Here is a 19,874-nt window from a genome sequence, read left to right as displayed (position 1 = left end):
AGAACGCAAGGCTATGGAGGAATACCTCAAAGACGCCCTGGTCTCTGGGTTCATTCGACCCTCCACCTCACCTGCTGGTGCCGGCTTCTTCTTTGTTGGCAAGAAGGATGGGGGGCTTCGACCATGTATTGACTACAGGGGCCTGAACAAGATTACTGTGCGCAACCGATATCCCCTTCCGCTGATGTCCACTGCTTTCGACCTGCTCCAAGGCGCCACCGTCTTCACCAAGTTGGACCTACGGAACGCATACCACCTCATCCGTATCCGACAGGGAGACGAGTGGAAGACTGCCTTTAACACCCCGTCTGGGCACTACGAATACCAGGTGATGCCCTTCGGACTCACCAACGCACCAGCTGTTTTTCAGGCCCTAATCAACGACGTCTTAAGGGACATGATTAACCTATACGTTTTTGTCTACCTCGACGACATCCTTATCTTTTCCAAGACCGTGCAGGAGCACCGCCACCATGTCCGCCAGGTTCTCCAGAGGCTGCTACAGAACAATCTGTTCGCCAAGGCCCAGAAATGCGAATTTCATGTTCCCGAGGTCTCCTTTCTGGGATTTATTGTACGGACAGGCCAACTCCAAATGGACCCTGCCAAGACCCTGGCCGTCCGGGATTGGCCTACTCCCAAGTCCATTAAGGAGGTTCAGCGGTTCTTAGGATTCGCTAACTTCTACCGCAAGTTCATCAGGAACTTCAGTTCTGTGGCAGCACCCATGTCAGACCTCACCAAAGGGACAGGTGGATCTTATGGCTGGTCTCCTCAGGCAGAAAAGGCGTTCAAAGACCTCAAGGACCGCTTCTGCACGGCACCCATTCTGGTTCTCCCGGACACCTCCCAACCATTCATCGTGGAGGTGGACGCCTCGGACAGTGGTGTCGGCGCGGTGCTCTCTCAACGTTCGGAAGGAAAGCTGCACCCCTGCGCTTACTTCTCCCACCGCCTGAGTCCTGCTGAGTCCCGGTACGATGTGGGGGATCGAGAACTGCTAGCGGTCAAACTGGCCCTTGAGGAGTGGAGGCACTGGCTGGAGGGAGCACAACATCCATTCCTGGTTTGGACAGACCACAAGAACCTGGAGTACCTCCAGCAAGCCAAGAGACTGAACCCTCGACAGGCTAGGTGGGCCCTGTTTTTCAGTCGGTTTGACTTCACCCTCTCATACCGCCCCGGCTCCAAGAACACCAAACCTGACGCACTGTCCAGACTGTTCTCTGCCACTAACAGGGAGAATGAAGTCGGGCCTATTATCCCTGTGTCCCGGATTGTGGCCCCTGTCCGCTGGGGTATTGAGGAGGCTGTCCGACGAGCCCAACGCCAGGACCCCGGTCCTGGGACGGGGCCACCAGGCCTCTTGTACGTCCCACATCAAGCCCGGGCCAAGGTTCTCCAGTGGGGTCACTCTTCCCCTCTCACCGCCCACCCGGGAGCTCGGAGGACCCTGGACTTCCTGAAAAGACGCTTCTGGTGGCCTAACATGGAGAAGGAAGTAAGGTCCTGAGGAGCGCTGCTGGGTTCCTGCTCGGGATGTCCTTGATAAAGAACTATGTCGGGACTTCCATTCGGCCCATCCGGATCGCCCTGGGAACGTCAGGAGACGCTCCTAGAGGGGGGGGTTCTGTTAGGACTAGGACTGTTTTGGCCTCTAGAGGCCGCTGTTATTTCCTTTTCATGTCGTGTTTATTTTGGCCTCTAGAGGCCGCCACTGTTCCTGTGTTTTGTGTTTGTGTTAATTGCCTAATTATCTTCACCTGTGTCCTTAATTGGTTTGTCTATTTATACCCCTGAGTTCAGTCCTCTTGTCACGGAGTCTTTGTGCTGTTATGTTTATCTCCAGTTTCCTTTGTACTGTGTTTTTTGATCTTCTTAAGCTTTTGAATTTTTGCACTTTGCTTTTCTTTTGGATTATACGCTTTGGTTTTTTTTTGTCTTTTGTTTTGCCCTGTATATAGTGTATATAGTTTAAATAAACCTTTTGATTCTTTTTCTACTTCCGCCTCACGCCTCTGCATTTGAGTCATCCCCCTGGTGGCCTAGTGGGGGTTTGCTGGATTATCACACCAACGAACCAGGTTCGAATCCCAGCAAAACCCTAACAGTCGGACAAAACGCACACATAAAAAGCGGAGTTTGTTCGTGACCAAACAACACACACTCACAGATAACACGCTGATGCATAGAGGGGCCTCCAGCAAGCATGCCATCTCTCTCTGCCCCTGAGCGAGAGACGATCCGCCCCGACCTGAACAAATGTCTCACAGTATTATGTCCAACGTCTGTAGCAATCTCTTTCTCCAACCATTCCCAGCGGAACTTGTTTTTCACCATTCTGTCGATTTCTTTAACTCGATTTGCATCTTTACGCTCGATCACAGAGGCTGCCATCTTTCAACTCTGTTTGAAGCAAGTTTACGTACAGCTATCTAACAAGCGCGTTCATTGGTTGTTACAGAGCGATGGGCCAATCACGTACCTCGTTTCATCTCAATGACGGAATTACTGAAAGTCGGAACGAATAGGATACGAATGCGGATATTTGAGCGAAAAATCGGAAATTTTTTTTTTTTCAAATTTTGAGGTGAAAAAAAGCAGAATTCCGCGAATTCGCGGAAAAATCACATCCCTGCACAATTTGACCTCACAGTATGTTAGTACAAGTTACGGCTGAAAAATATGCCCAAAGAGCAGTCTGATTCTTCACAATGGAACAGGAGATGCGCCACATAAGACTTTTCACAGGTGTTTTGAACACCTTTGCTACCATCTGCAAGCCCCACCCCTTTCCACTATCACAAGCTATAGGGGCCTTTCACATGACATCATTGTAACCACGGACGATTGCTCTAAGACAACGAGGGAGGCTCAGCTTCCTCTAAAAATGACGAACATCGTGTAGGATGAATTGCGCTAGGTTTATGTTATAGCCAACCTTATAACATTGCTATTTCAGATCCAGAATCATAGAAATATATGTGCTCAACCCAACTACAGTGCAAAATCATTCCGTTATAACTTTCCCCAGTTCGCCTAATGTGTGCGTGAGTTTTTCCCCCTCGTGACAGCGCGATGCAGCCCAGCCTCAGTGCACTTCAGTGGCATTTGGGAGCTATGCGCTTTTCAATCTCAAAATGCAAGATGATTATTGGACAAATACTGCGAAAACGCCCACCCCACGGAGTCCCACAGACTCCCAGCCTCAGTGGACTTCAATGGCATTTGGGAGCTATGAGCTTTTCAATCTCAAAATGCAAGATGGTTATTGGACAAATACTGCGAAAAAGCCCGCCCACCGGACTCCCAGCTTCACAGTGGGAGGGACATGGCAGTTTCTGCGAGGAGACTGGTGATTGGTGAAAGCGGCCGGACATTTTCTTTGACAGCTCGTTTCAAATATAGACAGGCAGCAGTGAATTTCAGTTCAGTCCCATGCGGATTCGCAAGTGCTGTGGTGTATTGTAAAAGATCAGCTTACATTTCGATTTCATTCATTACATACGGTTTCTACCAGCTTTTTTAGTTTGTATATATTTTCATTGTAAATAAAGTGTAAATATAGTGTTGTCAAGTTTGCTATCTTAGTTCCAGAAATTTCGTTTATTCGAGTGACTGAACTTGAACTTGAGGGGGCTAGTCAGCTAGCAAGAAAGCTGCGCACGGATGCCAAGCATTGCTGATTTAATTTTGGCGAAGCCATTTGCCAGTCTTTCTTTCGAGGAAAAAATTTAAATTAAAGAGCAGGGTAGACCAAAGCCTCAAATTGACTTGGTGAAAAAGGTAGGGAATAATACTCGTTCCTTTCAGCTCTCCTGGTACGAGAAAGTGAATTGGCTAACAGCAAGTGACCCACATCAACAACAGTAAATAGGCTACTTTATTAATATGTCATGGATGGACCAAAAATATAGAATCTATTTAAAATGTTTATGCTGAGTATATTATATTGGAATATATATTTCTCTGGATATGAATTAAACACAGCTACAATTTGGAAAACATTTTTAAACAAAAACACAGCCGAGGACATTTCACACTACAGACCTGGATTAAAAGTGAAGGGTTATCAAAATTGTCAATAAAACATTTCTCAGTCAAAATAAGTATGTGGCAGCGGGGGCGTGGTCAAGCGCCGGTCTGTGACAGGAGGGCGGAGCCAGGGAAGGTGAGTGGCAGAATCGCTACACCTGACGGTGATTAACCTGTGTTTTGTGTGTTTTCCCAGTAACCGCTCCCTATTTAAGGAGGCAGAGGGAGAGCAGAGGGAGCACAACCCGGGACCAGAACACCGAGTGTGTGTGTGTGTTACGGCGCTTACGAGAAACCGGCGATCTAACTGAAAAGTTACGAAATAAAAGCCTTGTCTATACCTGAAGCGTTGTCTAACAGATGTGCTCTCTGACTCTCTGAGGAGCTCCCATCATCCCCCAGGAGCTCGTTCCGCACCTCATCACTGTAGGCAATATGTGACCTTTTCGGTTTCCACTGCTATCTGGTAGCCAGCCTCCAGTCTCCAAGATGACCTTTCCAGCCTCTCTGTGTTGTCCAACAGATGTACTGTAGCGCTTTCGGCGTGTGGGTGGAGCACAGAGGACAGCAGGACAACGCTTCAGGTATAGACAAGGCTTTTATTTCGTAACTTTTCAGTTAGATCGCCGGTTTCTCGTAAGCGCCGTAACACACACACACACTCGGTGTTCTGGTCCCGGGTTGCGCTCCCTCTGCTCTCCCTCTGCCTCCTTAAATAGGGAGCGGTTACTGGGAAAACACACAAAACACAGGTTAATCACCGTCAGATGTAGCGATTCTGCCACTCACCTTCCCTGGCTCCGCCCTCCTGTCACAGACCGGCGCTTGACCACGCCCCCGCTGCCACAAAGTAAAATATAGGGAAAGTGTCATTGAATGAAATGTGTGGCACCCAGCTCTATGTTTGGCTCCCCAAGGTCAGTGCTTGTGCCTATTCCAGAACACTCTGCTGTTACTGCTGAGGTTCCTGACAAAGAGCTGTTTTCAATAATGATCAATTTTTAAACATGCCACATGCCACAATTTTAAAATATAAAATGTTAAAATATACCCCCCCAACACCACCATCATGTATATTGGACAGTAGGCTAATGGGCCAAAAGAACCTGTTATTTCACAGTTTGTGACCCTGCCAACAATCAGCCAGATCAGAGGCAAGAGTATGGGCAAAATTGATGTGTTTTTTCTTTTTTCTTTTAAAATCTGGAAATATCGTAACCGACCAGCCTCCCCTGTTTGAAAGACTACCAGCCGCCACTGATTGTAACTACAGATTTATTTATGCAGCCATGTTGCCAGGTAAACTTTTTGTTTGACGATGACTGGCACGAGTGTACGCGAGTGACTGTAAGCCCAATTCAGTAAACATCTACAGATAAACTTGTAGACGTTACATCTAAAAGAACAAATGCCAGAGACCTGTCGTAGGATGGAATAACAGACATGGAGAAAAGCCTGGTATAACTTTTCACCACTTCCTGGCAAACCCAGAAAGATGAGAAAAATGGCAAGCTGCAGTTAAATGGGAAGACTGGATGCCAACAAAGCATTCCTGTGTGTGTGTAGAACAGATCGGGTTAGTATTGCCCCTTTTCCACCAAAGCAGTTCCAGGGCTGGTTGGGGGCCAGTGCTTAGTTTGGAACCGGATTTTCTGTTTCCACTGACAAAGAACTGGCTCTGGAGCCAGAAAAAACGGTTCCAGGCTAGCACCAACTCTTTGCTGGGCCAGAGGAAAGAACCGCTTACGTCGGGGGGGGGGGTGTGCTAAGACCAACAACAATCGCAAGACCATGAAAGATCACCATTTTTAAGCGACGAGAAGCAGCAGCTGTACAAACGCGAAGTCATCCATTGTTGTTGTTGCTGCTGCTTCTTCTTCTCCATATTGTTGTTGCTTCGATATTCACGCCAAGGTTTATGCAAACGCAATGACATAACTGATGTATACAGCGACGTAACTGACGTATACAGCAACGTAATGACATGGCTCCCCTTAGCACCACAAGCTATGGAAAAGCAAACTGGTTCTCAGCTGGCTCGCAAGTTGAACGAGTTGTGAACCAGCACTGGCCCCGAACCGGCCCTGGAACTGATTTGGTGGAAAAGGGGTATATGAAAGCTCTGTGCACCTGTTATTTCTCCTAAAAATTCTTCTAGCTCAAGGCCATTCAGTGATTAGATTTAGAGCTCTTTATGTCAGCGTAAAGTTAACATTCAACAAGTCCATAAGTTGGCATAACATGGACAGAACTTTGGTCAAGATAGTAAAGCTTTTAACAGTTTACATGGTCTGGCACTCAGCACTGGTACATACACAATCGTGTCATACTTAGCAGTTCTATTGCACTATAAAAAAAAGCATGTCAAATGTATGAATGTTAAAATATATATCTAGATGAGGGCTTTGGGCATGATTTTATTAGACCTAATGCTTGGCTAGACTAGCAGCATGTTTGTTATGTACGGATAATGTAGACGAGGCTAAACACCATAAAATATGCTAGATCTTGGTCCCGGCTTATTTACTACTATTAGAAGTCTACATTTGAGCTTACTTTTGTCATAATAAGCTATTTTTCTTTATCAGGAATTTCCCAGAACATTCCGGCAAGAAACCTGCCTCAAAATATTAGTAGGCATCTGTACTTTTGCATGCTTTTAGCATCTCTCCAGTGTATACAGAAGTCCTGTATACAGGACTTTCTTTAATGACAAAATTGAGAATATCCGACAAAAAATTCAAACTACTAATGTAAGGTCAGACAATGTAAGTGACCCTGTAGTTAACAATATAACTAACAGATCAGCAATTAGAAATGTTTTACTCCCCTTAGAGAAACTGAATTACTTTCATGAATCTCCGCATCAAAAGCCTCAACTTATGTACTAGATCCTTTACCTACATGTCAATTCAAACAGATAATACCTAAAAGTAATTGAACCGCTTCTAAAAATAATAAATTATTCTCTTAGGATTGGTTATGTCCTTTAAACTAGCAGTTATCAAACCCCTGATTAAAAAACCTGACCTTGATCCCTGTCAGCTGTCCAATTATCAGCCAATATCAAACCTCCCCTTTATCTCCAAGATCCTTGAAAAAGCTGTGGCACAGCAGTTATGCTCATATTTACATAGGAAGAACATCCATGAAATGTGTCAGTCAGGATTTAGACCTCATCATAGCACAGAAACAGCTCTGGTTAAAGTAGTAAACGAACTACTGTTGGTGTCTTTTAGGGCTGTGTCTCGCTGCTTGTATTGCTTGACCTTAGTGCAGCATTTGATACCATTGATCATTCCATTCTTCTGGATAGACTAGAAAATGTTGTGGGAGTTAAGGGAACAGCCCTCTCCTGGCTCAGGTCTTATTTAACTGATCGCTATCAGTATGTTGATGTAAATGGTGATTTTTCTAGACATACTGAGGTAAAGTTTGGTGTTCCACAAGGTTCTGTCTTGGGTCCACTGCTTTTTTCTTTATACAACCCCAATTCCAAAAAAGTTGGCATACTGTGTAAACTGTAAATAAAAACAGAATGCAATAATTTGCAAATCATGGAAACCCTATATTTCATTGAAAATAGTAAAAAGATAACATAGCAAATGTTGAAGCTGAGAAATTTTATTGTTTTTTGAAAAATATATGCTCATTTTGAATTTGATGTCAGCAACACGCTTTAAAAAGGTTGGGACGGGGCATGTTTACTACTGTATTTCATCACCTCTACTTTTAACAACACTCTGTAAACGTTTGGGAACTGAGGAGACCAATTGCTGTCATTTTGAAAGAGAAATGTTGTCCCATTCTTGCCTGATATACAATTTCAGTTACTCAACAGTTCAGGGTCTCCTTTGTTGTATTTTGCACTTCATAATGTGCCAAATGTTTTAAATGGGAGACAGGTCTGGATTGCAGGCAGGCCATTTTAGCACCCTGACTCTTTTACTATGGAGCCATGCGGTTTTAATATGTGCAGAAAGCAGTTTGGCATTGTCTTGCTGAAAGAAGGAAGGCCTTCCCCGAAAAACATTTTGTCTGGATGGCAGCATATTATTCTGAAACGTGTATATGTCATTCAGCATTAATGATGCCTTCCCAGATGTACAAGCTACCCATGGCATGTGCACTAATGCACCCTCATACCATCACAGATGTTGGCTTTTGAACTGTACACTGATAACAAGCCGGATGGTCCCTCTCCTCTTTAGCCTGGAGAATGTGGTGTCCATAATTTCTAAATAGAATTTCTACTTTTGATTCATCAGACCTCGGGACAATTTTCCACTTCGCCTCAGTCCATCATAAAAGAGCTCGGGTCAAGAGAAGGTGGCAGTAGTTCTGGATATTGTTTATATCTGGTTTTAACTTGCATTTGTGGATGCAGTAATAAACTGTTTTCACAGACGATGGCTTCCTCAAGCATTCCTGACCCCATGCAGTGGTTTCCAACGCAGACATGTGTCTGCTTTTAATGCAGTGTCTCCTGAGGGCCTGAAGATCACAGGCATCCAATGTCAGTTTTCAGCCTTGTCTCTTGTCTACAGAGATTTCTCCAGATTCTCTGAATCTTTTCATGATATTATGTACCATAGATGATGTGATACCCAAATTCTTTGCAATTTTACATTGAGGAACGTTATTCTTAAATTGTTGCACTGTTTGCCCATGCAGTCTTTCACTGAGTGGTGAACCCATCCACATCTTTACTTCTGAGAGATTCAGTCTCTCTGGATTTTCTTCCCCAGTCATGCTACTGACCTGTTGCCAATTAACCAAATTATTTTTTTTTATTTAATCAAATGATTTTTTTTATCATTACACAACTTTTTCAGTCTTTTGTTGCCCCTGTCCCAACTTTTCTGAAATGTGTTGCTGACATCAATGTCAAAATGACCATATATTTTTCAAAAAACAATGAAATTTCTCAGTTTCAACATTTGATATGTTGTCTTTGTACTATTTTCAATGAAATATAGGGTTTCCATGATTTGTAAATCGTCATATTCTGTATTTATTTATGTTTTACACAGTGTCCCAACTTTTTTGGAATTGGGGTTGTATATGTTATCTCTGGGTGATATTATTTGTAAACATTGTATTAGTGGAAACTGTTATGCTGATGACACACAAACCCTGATGAGAGACACCAGCTTAATAGAATTGAGGAATGTGTAAAGGGCATTAGACACTGGATGCTTATTAACTTCCTTCTGCTTAACTCTGACAAGACTGAAGTACTTGTACTAGGACCACATGCAGCTAGAAGTAAGTTTTCTGATTACACAGTAACTCTGGATGGCCTTTCTGTTTCGTCGCATGCAGCAGTAAAAGACCTCGGAGTGATTATTGACCCCAGTCTTTAATTCAAAACTCACATTGATAACATCACCTGGATAGCCTTCTTTCATCTCAGAAATACTGCTAAGATAAGAAATTTAATGTCATTACATGACACAGAAAAACTAGTTCATGCTTTCGTTACCCCCAGGTTGGATTATTGTAATGCCTTACTGTCTGGATGGTCCAATAAGTGTATAAACAAGCTCCAGTTAGTTCAAAATGCAGCAGCAAGAGTCCTTATTAGAACTAGAAAATATGACCACATCACGCCTGTCTTATCCACACTGCATTGGCTCCCAATCAAATTTCGTATTGACCTTTAAAGCACTGAATGGTCTCGCACCACAGTACCTGAGTGGACTTCTGGTCCTCTATGACCCGCCACGCATACTTCGATCAAAAGGTGCAGGCTATCTGCTGGTACCTTGTATAGTGAAGGCTACATCAGGGGGCAGAGCCTTTTCTTACAAAGCCCCACAGTTATGGAACGGCTTTTCAAGTAACGTTCGGGAATCAGACACAGTCTCAGCGTTTAAGTCTAGGCTGAAAACATATCTGCTTAGTCAAGCCTTTTGTTAATGGTGTTTATGAGGTAAAGGTGTAGATCTAGAGGGTCCATCAGACATAGAGTGTTTTGGTAAACTGGGGATGTATGGATGCTGTCAGTCCCCCACTCGCTTGCTCATTCAAGTTTGTTGACGGTGTAGTGGCTGGCTGCTTTATGTCCCGGGGCTCCCTCATGCCTGTGTTACCTTCTGGCTCTCCCCACTTAGTTATGCTGTCATAGTTAGTTTTGCCGGAGTCCCTGCTTGTACTCAGTGCAATATTTATACTGTTCCTACTTCTTCAGGTGACATAAGGGCATACCTAACAACCTGTGTTTTCTCTCCCCCCCAATCTGTCCCTCTGAGTTACATGTCGGTCCTGGGATCGAGATGCTGACCTCTGATCCATCCTGGTGCCCTGTGTCTGGTTGGAGCCTCATCGCATTGCTCCTGTGGAGGACAGCCCCATGTGGACTCTTCACACCTGGAGGACACTCTGGACTCTTACAGTAATGCTTTTATGGCTGAGGACTACAGTCGACTTGCTAACTTTAGGACTGCAGTTGTCATGAACAGTTTTGCACTCAAGTTTCCATCAATGAAGAGTTTATAACATCAACGAAACTGACTTCATGTTAAAACTGTTAATGTTATAGTCATGTTGTCTGTTGTTGCCCAAATGAGGCTGGGTTCCCTTTTGAGTCTGGTTCCTCTCGAAGTTTCTTCCTCATGTCATCTGAGGGAGTTTTTCCTTGCCACTGTTGCCACAGGCTTGCTCATTGGGGATAGATTAGGGATAAAATTAGCTCATGTTTTAAGTTGTTCAAATTCTGTAAAGCTGCTTTGCGACAATGTTATTGTTAAAAGCACAATACAAATAAACTTGACTTGACTCTCAAAGGACTCGTACCTGAACTGTTGGCTAGATGGTATTCCCGGCCCTCCATGTCTCAACAACCCCAAGGACATCTAGTTACAGATATTGTAAGATTTTATTTTAATTTTATCTACTAGTGGATGATACAATAATTACAAACGCTAAGAGAATCAGCACATTCCAGCTATAGTCATATAGTAACTATAAGCAGCCTTGTAATAATCATTTCAGTAAACAGTTAACATTCAGTTCCCTCTTCATTTATTCTCTGTTCAAAAGGCACAACTGAGTCACGCAGGTTAAGTGTGTAACGGACAGTAACAATTTTATCCAAAATAGTTTTTCCTTCCTTAGTCGATTTATTTCTATTTCACATGCATGCAGCTGTTGTAAAGTTCAGTCTGTTTATATAGAACACCCTCAAACTGTAGGTTCATTACTACAGTCTGGCTCCATGGTGACATTTTGCACAGGACTGGGTTCCTCTGATAATAGAAACAAAGCTTCGGCACTCTCTGTTCTTAATCTTTTCTGTTCTTTCAGGATATATCATGCATGTCGCTCCTTGTTGTTTTTTGTTTGTTTGTTTTTTTAAACCAATCTGGGGTTTCCGTGTTGAATAAGGGAAGCTGCTTCACCTGTAAGAAAATCAAACACTTTCATGAAGTTAACTCGAACATGAGCAGAAATAAAACGAGATTCTTAAGCAAACTCTTCCATACTCACTTCCGACTTTTGATTATTTTTAAATACAATCGCAAATTTCTCTGGAGTTTTCAGGCTTAGCTCCTCTCATCATATTCTTTTTAACCACTCATTTCTTCGTTGTTCTTGAAGCATTTGCTTCTCTTTGTTAACATTTTTCTTGATAGCGGGAACACGATCATACTTTTTATCTATTTGAACGATTTGAACAACCAAAAACAGCACAAAAAGAAACCATATTGAAGACAGATTATAGTGGTGCTTGAAAGTTTGTGAACCCTTTAGAATTTTCTATATTTCTGCATAAATATGACCTAAAACATTGTCAGATTTTCACACAAGTCCTAAAAGTAGATAAAGATAACTCAGTTAAACAAATATGAGACAAAAATATTTTACTTGGTCATTTATTTATTGAGGAAAATGATCCAATATTACATATCTGTGCATGGCAAAAGTATGTGAACCTCTAGGATTAACAGTTAATTTGAAGGTGAAATTAGAGTTTGGTGTTTTCAATCAATGGGATGACAATCAGGTGTGAGTGGGCACCCTGTTTTATTTAAAGAACAGGGATCTATCAAAGTCTGATCTTCACAACATGTTTGTGGAAGTGCATCATGGCATGAAAAAAGGAGATTTCTGAGGACCTCAGAAAAAGCGTTGTTGATGCTCATCAGGCTGGAAAAGGTGACAAAACCATCTCTAAAGAGTTTGGACTCCACCAATCCACAGTCAGACAGATTGTGTACAAATGGAGGAAATTCAAGACCATTGTTACCCTCCCCAGGAGTGGTCGACCAACAAAGATCACTCCAAGAGCAAGGCGTGTAATAGTCAGCGAGGTCACAAAGGACCCCAGGGTAACTTCTAAGCAACTGAAGGCCTCTCTCACATTGGCTAATGTTCATGAGTCCACCATCAGAAGAACACTGAACAACAATGGTGTGCATGGCAGGGTTGCAAGGAGAAAGCCACTGCTCTCCAAAAAGAACATTGCTGCTCATCTGCAGTTTGCTAAAGATCACGTGGACAAGCCAGAAGGCTATTGGAAAAATGCTTTGTGGATGGATGAGACCAAAATAGAACTTCTGTTTAAATGAGAAGCATTATGTTTGGAGAAAGGAAAACACTGCATTCCAGCATAAGAACCTTATCCCCTCTGTGAAACATGGTTTGGACCTGTTTTGCTGCATCTGGACCAGGACGCCTTGCCATCATTGATGGAACAATGAATTCTGAATTATACCAGTGAATTCTAAAGGAAAATGTCAGGACATCTGTTCATGAACTGAATCTCAAGAGAAGGTTAGTCATGCAGCAAGACAACGACCCTAAACACGCAAGTCGTTCTACCAAAGAATGGTTAAAGAAGAATAAAGCTAATGTTTTGGAATGGCCAAGTCAAAGTCCTGACCTTAATCCAATCGAAATGTTGTGGAAGGACCTGAAGCGAGCAGTTCATGTGAGGAAACCCACCAACATCCCGGAGTTGAAGCTGTTCTGTACGGAGGAATGGGCTAAAATTCCTCCAAGCCGGTGTGCAGGATTGATCAACAGTTACTGGAAATGTTTAGTTGCAGTTATTGCTGCACAAGGGGGTCATACCAGATACTGAAGGCAAAGGTTCACATACTTTTGCCACTCACAGATATGTAATACTGGATCATTTTCCTCAATAATAAAATGACCAAGTATAATATTTTTGTCTCATTTGTTTAACTGGGTTCTCTTTATCTTACTTTTAGGACTTGTGTGAAAATCTGATGTTGTTTTAGGTCATATTTATGCAGAAATATAGAAAATTCTAAAGGGTTCACAAACTTTCAAGGACCACTGTATGGCTTGCTTACATGAAAAACTATGTCTGTTTGACCCCCAGGTGTAATTATCATGTGATGTGTGACGTCATGTGCAAGGTGTCTATAGACTAGACTCATGGAACGTCCTTGCTTTCTGTCATAATAAACCAAGAAAGACCTAATTTCATATTAATTAACTCAAAAAAAAATCAGTGGAAATGCTTAGATTCCCTTCTTCGTCTTAGGCAAACATTTACACACAACTTTACTAAAAATTTCATGAATGCCCCCCCCCCGAAACCAGTGATTTTGAAAGGAACCACTGCACCAAATGATTTTTGTGCAAACAATTTCTGCCCTTTTCTCCAGTCTGATTGAGAGAAATGAGTAAAAGAGTGCTGTGTGGAGTTTCTTCATTCTATTAAACAGCAGCAGTAATCTGCACCACAGGAGTATTTTGGAAATGTACCAATATGCTAAAGAACATGAAAGTCAGCTGTAGAAAAAAAATTAAAAACGAGGAAGAGGAAGAAGGAACGCAAGAACAATCCAGAGCTAACTGGAAGAAGTCTTTCAGCAAGACATCATACATGTTATTCTAAAATATAGCATTAAACATGTATATACAACACTGATTAATGACTTTAAAAAAATAAATACATTTGAGACAACAGACCCACCCATCCCCAGCCCTATGTAGGCCTCTACCTCACAAATGCTAAGAGTTCAGTGTTTATTGCATACAGATAATAATATACAATATTAATAAAATACCAACTGCACAACTATATAGAAGTGATAATTATGTGGACTGATGAAAATGAGAGTTATTTCCTTGCACACTTATTAGGCCCTAATAAGTGTGCAAGGCACCTGCACTAGTGCACAACTGTTCAGCCCTTGTGCAGTGGCTGAATAGTTATGCACTAATGCAGGTGACTGGGAATGATTATACACACACAGAATTATGCAACTGAACTGCTATACAATTGTGTTCATACCCATATAAGAGGACTTACAGAGAATTCAGAGCTGAAATGCTCTCAAGCTGGATAGTAAGTACACTGGTGTTCACACAAAAAGCCCTAAGCTCTACTAAGAGATTCAAGCAAACCATGAAGTTTGCATCAGTTGTATATTAAGCTATACACAGTCTATCAATTAGACACACAGCTCCTTAAGGCTTTCCCTCTTTTTTAAAACACTTGCTTTTCATACTTTTCACATATTTATCACTGTATTGCAACAAGCCTTTATTTCTGGCTTTTCATGTCAATTCTTGATCAAAATATTAAATCATAACTTGAGTTTCTTAATCCCCTGAAAATTGTAGGCTCTTGTTTCTCACCCATGATTTATTTTTTACATCCAAGTATTATTACAGAAAGTGACACAAAAGGTCGCAGACTATCTGAAAGTTTTACATTTCCAAATCTGGTTTCAATAGTTCAGACAATATCAGCCTTGAACATGGTTCAGTCAGGATGCCTTGGTCTGACCAAAAGTCTTAAGTCTGATTCGGATTGGATAAAACTTACACGAGGAGATGGGGTGATGTAATTATTACTGGAGTATCTCTGGAATTTCAGTCCTGTCCAAATCCTGTATTTCACTTTCTATACAATGTAGAAATAACCACTGGTGATATATACACCTATGTCTGAATGGGCATGCTGGGAAGCTTTTTCTTCAGTATAAATACAGGAAACACTTTTTTTTTCCCCTTTCGTCTCCTGTTGACATCAGGAGGAAATAAGGTAGTGGTTGAGTTTAAAATGCAGAATAAATGGCCATATAAGAAGACTTATCAAAGAAGCAATGCTTCTGGGGGTTTTAAGTAAGTTATTGAGTTAAGAAAAAGAAGAAGAAGAAAAGAAGAAGCAGAAGAAGAAGAAAAGAGGAAGAAGAAGCAGAAGAAGAAGAAAAGAGGAAGAAGAAGCAGAAGAAGAAACGAGGAAGAAAAGAAAAGAGGAAGAAAAAAAGAATGGTGTCATCATAGATGCTCTGCAAACTTGCAGCACATCCCATATTCAAGTTTTCATCAGATGTATTCACCAGCACATCTGCTTTCAGAAGCATGTGCTGAAGCCAAAACTGTCACACCGACCTTGCTGTTATTGTACACTATTACAGCAGACATGCAGGAAGCATATTTAGACCTGTTACACAAGTTTCAACACACGTATGCTGATCAAAATGCACCTGTTCCATGACACATTGTAAAGTAACACCAAGTTTAGACATTTTGCACATCCTGCATCAACCTATTGACATCAGAATCAGTTTCATAACATTTTTGTAACGCAATCCACCTCCAGTGTGACGTCAATAAATTTCCCCATTGCACATAGTGAACAAAATATTTTCACTAATTTACCAATTTATACTTGTGACTAATAGGATCATTTAAATTAATAAATAACTTAACATATTACATAACTAACACACCAATCACCCATAAAATTAAAAACAGGTGAACTGAATAACATTGATTATCTCATGACAATGGCACCTGTCAAGGCGTGGGATACATTAGGCAGCAAGAGAACAGTTAGTTCTTAAAGTTGATGCGCTGGAGGCAGGAAAAATGGGCAAGCATAAGGATCTGAGTGACTTTGACAAGGGCCAAATTGTGATGGCTAGATGATTGGGTCTGAGCATCTCCAAAATGGCACATCTTGTAGTATGCAGACACCTTTCAGTTTTAGCCAGCATTAACTTTTTCAGCAGTTTATGCTACAGTAGCTCTTCTGTGGGATTGGACCATATGGCCCTTCAACACCCATGACCCTGTCACCAGTTGTCCTTCCTTGGACCACTTTTGGTAGGTACTAACCAGCGCATACCGGGGACACCCCACAAGCTGTGCCATTTTGGAGATGCTCACACCCAGTCACCTAACCATCACCATTTAGCCCTTGTCAAAGTTGCTCAGATCCTTACGCTTGCCCATTTTGTCTGCTTCCAACACATAAATTTCAAGAACTGTTCTCTTGCTGCTTAATATATCCCACCCCTTGACAGGTGTCATTGTAATGAGAATGTTATTATAGCCTCGGTCACAACCGGCCGTACGTGCTCCTACAGCCTGTCTACGTGCAAAAAACGCAAAGAAACGCACGGAGGGCGCGCGTGTGATGTGCTGATTTTCGAGCCGTAGACTGGCCGCAGAGGTTCTTTGTCATGTCAAACAAACTCTACGGGCGCTTACGTTTTTTTCAGGTTGCAAGACAAACTTACGGCCTCGTGTGTCTTCCGTACGGCCGACGTGTGTCTTTCGTACGATTTGCTGGTGTCAGGTTTGGGCAAAATGTCAATTTTTTTCGTACGTCGCACTTGCGGACTCCGTATGTGTGTCGTGCGCCCCACATACATAATTAGTGCGGCCAACGCACGTTCAGATATTTCGTATGTCATCCATGCATGTCAAGTAAGTCGGCTGTGCATTGGCTGTAGGGCGAGAGAGCGTCAATCGCACGAAAACTCGGATATATATGTCAGCCTCCAGCTGTGTGGGGATCTTATTTTTATTTTTGCTGTGATGGTTTGCTGTGATTTATTTGGGCTGCTGTGATTTTGGTGTGTTCACATAATTGGTTGATTGCTGTGATTTCACTGTGTGCTGCTAATTGACTGCTACCTACACTGATCTTGTATTTGCGGCTCTCTAATTGCTTAGATGGATCAGCTGTTTGGACAATTATTACCTGACCTATTGAAGCACTTGAAAGATGAAGGGGTGGGGTATAAAAAGGGGACCTTTTCAGTATTAAGGAGGAGGTCAACAGGGCGTGAAATCGTTAAGAGGTGCCCGTGGACGGTGTGAGGCCGGTAACGGCCCCCGCCCCGCCGTGAACACGGACTTCTCGGAGTCGGGTTGTTTGGGAATGCAGCCCAAAGAGGGGACGTGGATTTCTCGGAGTTGGGTTGTTTGGGAATGCAGCTCAAAGAGGGGATTGGATGCCGCAGCAGATGCGTAGTTACCAGTGTCAGCGGGCAGATTGAAGGAAGGAAGGAAGGAAGGAAGGAAGGAACGGACGAACAAACGAACGAAGGAAGGAACATACAAACAGTTTTTCCTCTGCCTGCGCTGTGCTGTTTCCCTGATTTGCTGCCTTCTTTTGAGGTGCGTTGGCTGCAGACTTAGGAAATCGTGACCTAGCCAACGGGAATCTGGAGTCAACTGTACTTAATTCAACGCTCGCTAACGACAGGGTAAAGGGACGCAAGACTTCTCCTTCCCTGCTGTTTTTGCCTTGTTGTGTACGTCGGCATTGTTTGATGCTTTCTCTTTTATTGCCCGAGGTGTGCGCTGACTCCGGGTGAGCCATAGACGTTTTTGGGAATCCCCCGCTGCTACCTGGATGCTGGAGCTGTGACGTCACGCGCAGGGCTTCCCCGCGATTTCAGCGCTTCTGGGACTGGGATTCCTCTTTGCGCGGACTGTGCATTGCTGAGACGGGACAATTTTCTTTTTCTTTTTTTTCTTTCTTTGTAGCTTGGTGCTATTTTTAAAGGATAATTTAGTTATCTATTTACTAAATAAAAGCATGCATATTTTTTTAAGCTTCTGTTTTTGTGATCCTTCTGTGTCCTGGCCATTTGCTGTTAATTAAAGGGTTAAAAAGTGCCTTACGGCCGACATATAAAGCTGCAGGGGTGCCTATGGCCATTTGTACACGTAGGCTTTGAGAGAAAACCCAATTTCATTTCATTGCTTCAATTCAATATGCCAAAGGGAAGAGGAGGATAGAAAAGGTGTCGGAGACGGAGGAGAGAGAGACGGCGGCAGAGAGGGAGGAGAGAGAGAGGACAAGGAGCAGTGAGGAGGAGGATGAAGACCACGACAGTGGCCAGCAGGCCAGGAGTTTGAGACGAAGTCTTTGCGGAGGGATTGCCATCTTCACAGTGAGAAACCAAAGTATGCCAAAATATATATACCCCTCTCCAATCGCCGCAGTGCGACAAACGAACGCCGTTGGTAGGCACAATGTACAGATCGTGCGCAGTTCTTGCAACCTTCATACGAAGCCTGCATGGAACGCACAGCCAGTACGATTAGTGCACGTTTGAAGGTGCGTTGGCTGTACGAATGAAGCGACAGCCGTACGTCCGAGCAGCCTCAGATTTCGTGCGTGGTACGCACGTTCGACTTCCGGGTTGTACGTTGGGTGCGCGGTGATCTTACTCCTTCATGGTCACCACAACTATGTTCTCCACGAACAAAAAAAAAAAAAAAAAACGCAGCGATTTGGGAAACGCCAAAAATCGCACGGCCAAAAAAATCGTACGTCCAGTTGTGACCGAGGCTTATATCCACATTCACTGGATATGAGTAATTGCACACTGATTAGCTACTCTACTACTAGGCTATCAGCTCATATACCATGGTAGAAAAAAAGAAAATAGCAGCACGCTTTGCTGAACCAACCGAGGACCAAAAAAAAAAAAGCTCTACTCGAATACAAAACCCCAAAAATACAAAAAAGAAAAAAAAAGCAACAAAATATGGAATGAAAAAGTATTTAATGATAAGAGCGTCTCTTTTTTTATTTTTCAAAATTCATATAGCATTTTTCACAAACCACTGTCATTTTACCAGTTTATTTACATTCTTCATCTATAAGCATTAGAATTTGTTGATTTTTATAAATTTTATCGAATTTGAAAAAAAAAAAGAAACCGCTTTGTTTCTCAAAATCCAGTGAATGTGGATAGAATAAAAGTTATTCCACTCAAACTCGTCGTACATGGCTTATAGCCGACTCTGCGCTACAGGCATACACATGTATGTAATAATTTTATATAAAAGCAGTAACTTGTGATCAACACAACTTGATATTCGTATGGTACTAAACAGTTCTAGGCCTCGTTCCTAACCACAAGTCAGTGTACTAGACGAAGTCACTGCGCTACCTATATACTTCTAGCAAGTCCACAAAAGTGACGCGCCGTTATTGAGAGCAGTGCGCGGATTCGGATTGAGACACAGCCCGGGCTCAGGCCACAACAGTTTTCAATTCATTCGGGAAAAATCAGACAAATACACTAAATGGATACCAAATGCCTTTTTTTTTAAAACCAAGTCAGTCAGTCAACACTTTTACAGCACTGAAACACGAGTCACATGGCAGAAAGCTAAGTGACATTATACAAAAAAAGAGTTTACATTTAAAAATGACGTGTGTTTAAGATTGAGTCATTTGTTTAATCGTCAAGGATAAAGTCCAAGTTAGAGAGAGTGCATTGAACAAGTGAAGAAAGGAGCCATGTAAGCTCTACCACCAGCAGCACGCTACTGGTGGTAGAACACCCTGTTACAGTTTCACACCAAATTAAATCAACACACATTTATTTATTCATGTACTTATTTATTCCGGCCAACTACACTAAAATCATCACGAGACCCACACAACCACATCCACGCACACACTTGTAATACAATGACAACCTGAAATATTTCACATTTCAACGCTGCTCGATTAAAAACACTCCGCATTTTATACCCATCTGTTTTAACAGTTATTATTGTGGAAGAATACGAGGGAAAAAAACAGCAGGAGCTAA

General features: G+C 42.5%; 1 protein-coding gene across 2 annotated transcripts in view; it reads right to left on the bottom strand.

Moving 5' to 3' along the window:
* slc39a10 (solute carrier family 39 member 10) overlaps positions 1-19,874 on the bottom strand; it is a 153,447-nt gene that overhangs the window by 133,257 nt on the left and 316 nt on the right. The window lies entirely within an intron of this gene.

Source organism: Neoarius graeffei, chromosome 13, assembly GCF_027579695.1.
Source record: "Neoarius graeffei isolate fNeoGra1 chromosome 13, fNeoGra1.pri, whole genome shotgun sequence".
In the NCBI taxonomy this organism is placed as follows: domain Eukaryota; kingdom Metazoa; phylum Chordata; class Actinopteri; order Siluriformes; family Ariidae; genus Neoarius; species Neoarius graeffei.
Note: the sequence above shows the minus strand (reverse complement) of the source record. Positions and strands in the feature narration are given on the sequence as shown.